Genomic DNA, 3,804 nt, shown 5'->3' with positions numbered 1-3,804 from the left:
CATTTCTTAGCGTACGCCTTAGGATTACCATCCGGGGTCTGGGGGTTCCGAAGGCCGATGAATTCTTTGAATTTCAGAAAATACTCGAGCAAGGGTCCCTGGACAGACTTTTTCTTTAATATCATAAAAAAATTAAGTTTTTTAAACTACAGTTAGAAAATATTTAAGTGGTATAGCTCCTGAATATAAAATATTACTGAAGTTTTTAGGACCATAGTTTTGAAATAAAATTTCACAGAAGAACTCAGCACCTCTTTCCCGTAAAATTTTTTATCATGTAAATTTTGTCTGCAATTGCGTTTTTGAAACTTCAATTTCGAAATTGGAAAGGGGGGAGGGGCAAAGATTTGATTTCAATTTTTTTTTTTTTTTTTTTTTTTTTTTTTTTTTTTTTTTAATGATTGGAGGCACTTCCTGGGCTCCATCTCTTACCCCTAACGTTAAATGGTCTATAATCGCGTTTTCAAGGCTTTAATTTCTACTACTTTCCGCTGAGACAACTGCATCTTTTTGTCTCCAAACGTCAGCAAAGAAAGTCTAAAATGACGTTTTTAAACCTTCAAGTTTCAAAATTTTTCCGGGGGAGAACTCCCGAACCCCCCTTTCCTTAGCAGATCAGAAGTTTTCTCTCTCTCTCTCTCTCTCTCTCTCTCTTTTTTTTTTTTTTTTTGCTAAGTGCCTCACCCTCATTGGACTTTTTTCTGATGGCATCACTAAATTATATTTGCATTGGAAAACTGGGGAAAGTTGGATTTTGCTAAATGTCCAGTGATAGAAATTGTCCTAAAATTCCTAAAATTTCGAGTTTTGTCCTAAAATGTCTATAATATTCTCACTATATTCCCAATTTGTGCAGAAAAATGAAACTTTTCATGATGATATGCCTGTATTTTAGGACAAAATAAACTTCGTAGACCTTAAGATTTTTTTTTTTTTTTTTTGAAAAAAGAGAGAAAAACCTTTGCTGCAGCTACTTTTTTTCTAGAGAAAGGAGGGGGGGGGGATGCAGTTAACAAAAACAAAAGCTCAATATAAAACTGTTTTATCCATACTTTCTAAATCTTGCAGTCATTTCTCTTCTACAAAAAAGCTATAAAATAAAATAAGAACTCAAATGTAAGCACTTGGTTCAAAAAGTATATTTAAAACAAAAGTTAAATGATTTGTCCCCAGGTGTACTGGGAAGTAATATTCACTTTTATAGTGCTTATCTTGGGTTGTAATCTGAGCATTAGCTTGTTCTTCCAATACAAAGAGTTAGGTGCTTTGTGTTTCTGTTCAGTGAAGTTGGATAATTTCTTGCTCATATGATTTTTAAATTTAGTCACTAACTTTTAGTTTTAAAAATGTGAATAGTAATTTGTTTTATTAAAATGCCAAGGGAAACGAAATTCTCTTCCTTGCGGTTGAAAAAGCAGACAGAAGTAGATGCAAAATTAGCACATGGTGCCATGCAGAAAGGGATGAATTTAAAGCATTTTATTTTCACAGGTATTGTCTCATGCTGATGCAGCGAGACATAAGAGGTTGACAAATAGCTTGAAAAATCAAGCTGTATTTTAAATTCCATGTTCTTTGTCTTCTACTGAAAACAAATTGGTTATGATGAAACAATCCAAAGGTTTTATTTTGAATTCACTCCGAGATACAATTTCGTAAACGGAGGTTTTCTTATAGTTTTAGTTGTCATAAAAAACAATTATTCATTTGCATCTTTAAATAGTTTATCTGGAATTTACAGGGATATTTTTGATGATTCTGAGATACTAAAAAGTATCAAATTATCTGATAAAAAGAAAAGTGTGCAGTAAATTTTGGACTTGCACCTTGCACTCTACTTTTAATCCCTCCTTATTAAGGACATTTTTTCAGCAGCAAAGTAAAGAAGCAATTGGACATATGTACAATTATTTTTACATCATACTGGTCACTGTGTTAAAAAATAAAAGATTAAATGCATTGTATTGTAATGTTCAAGATTGAATTTGGAACGTTTTATCATCCAATGCGAAAATCAAGCTTATAAATTACGTTTAAGTTAAAAAAAAAAAACTTGATATTTGTTGTCCTAAAAATTACTAAGCTTTTATCAAAATAGTGTTCTAAAATTTTTGAAATCACCACTAAGATCCCTTTAAATGCCAGAAAGCGGGGCTCGGAGAATCTCTAAATTACGAACAAATATAGGAGGCAAAATTGATCACTGTAACGTGTTTTTTTTTTTTGTCAGAAATGTTTTTTTTTTCCCTTTTAAATAAGAATGTAACTGTCAAGCTTGTTCGTTTATCCAAAAATTAAAAATAGTTATGATTTCCTGCACTGTTAATATTAGTAAGACTCTATTGTTTTTGTTGTGAGGGCCTCGGGATCAGGCTGCGCCTGGGGCCTCACAATCCCATGATCCGCCACTGAGCGGAAATTCCTTTTTTGCTGAATGGAACTGCAAATTTTATCGAATCATAAAATTCGGATATGCTCACATCAAATAAAAAAGGACATTCAAGCATTTTCAAATTGAAATGTTGCAATTATGTCTCAAAATTTGCCCAATCGCCGTACAGAATTTACCGATTAAGGAAATTTTTTGGGACGTAGCAGTGCTGTGACTCCTCATCGGAGCTCTCTGCTCCTTAGTTTGTGGATAATTAAAAACATTTTTCAAAAACTTCAAAAAAAGAAAAAAGAAACAGAACAAACAGAAAAAACAAAAGAGAGGCAAATTGTACGAGAATGATTTCTTTTAGGGGAAAAAAGGGGGTTAATGCTCCTTTAACCAAAAAAGACTTACATTCAACAATCTGAACCTTTTCTTTTATACAATAGATGGCACCACATATGCAGACCGTTTGCAGGCACTTGCTTACTACGGTACTTGAAAACATTATAGAAAAAGGATGATTGACTTGAAAAACTGCAGATAATTCTCAAAACGATGATTAATTTTTCAATAATTTAGATAAAAATCAGACCATATAAGAAAGGGTTATACGTTTTTATAATAACTTTGACTACCGATATCTGTCAACGGCCATACCATGTTGAAAACACCGGTTCTCGTCCGATCACCGAAGTTAAGCAACATCGGGCGTGGTCAGTACTTGGGAGGGTGACCACCTGGGAACACCACGTGCTGTTGACTTTTTTTTCCCCTCAAAAAAAAATTAAAAAAAATATACAAAAACAAGTGTGGATCCTCATCAAGATACTTTTAAAGAATTCCAGGTGGCATTTGTTTTCAGGCAGTTGCAACAAAATTTTTCACTAAAATAGAAGACAGGCTTCTATGTTAATATGTTGACAACATTAAATGTGAAGATACTGAAAATAATAAAGGAAAAAAAAAGTAAGTAAGTAGAAAGGGAAAAAGAAAGGAATAAAAAAATCGACGAGAATGTAAACAACTATATAGATGAGAAGAGAAGTTATAATAACAGGCTTTTATTAACTTTCACCTGTACGATATACGTTTCTCTGACGAGAGAAATGGATTCTTTCAACTCAGTTTTCACCCATTTCTTGTCAAAATATTCATTTAAAACTTGGTATGCGATGCAATCTCATACTGGTAACAATACAACGTTCGACAATCATTCATTAATTAACCCCTAATAATTATATTCCAATTAACGTTTTTTCTGCATGAGATAGAATTTAGTTCTCAAGTTTCTAAAAGAAATATAATTTCCACACACTTATGAAAAAAAGAACAAAATAATACACGTAGAGCCCCCCCCCCCCCCCCCCCCCCCCCCCCATTGCTTATTTTAGGTCTGTCATTGTGGGGATCAGAAACGGGTTTTGAGA

The 3,804-nt window shown here is 33.1% G+C and overlaps 1 non-coding gene across 1 annotated transcript; it reads left to right on the top strand.

Annotated features, from left to right (window-relative positions):
- Positions 1–3,020: 3,020 nt before the first annotated feature.
- LOC129230756 (5S ribosomal RNA) lies at positions 3,021–3,139 on the top strand. The gene has a single exon (XR_008581170.1). It is a non-coding gene; the product is annotated as a 5S ribosomal RNA (ribosomal RNA).
- Positions 3,140–3,804: the final 665 nt, after the last annotated feature.

This window comes from Uloborus diversus, chromosome 9, assembly GCF_026930045.1.
Source record: "Uloborus diversus isolate 005 chromosome 9, Udiv.v.3.1, whole genome shotgun sequence".
Lineage (NCBI taxonomy): Eukaryota > Metazoa > Arthropoda > Arachnida > Araneae > Uloboridae > Uloborus > Uloborus diversus.
The sequence above is the reverse complement of the archived record's forward strand: the minus strand, read 5'-3'. Positions and strand labels throughout refer to the sequence as shown.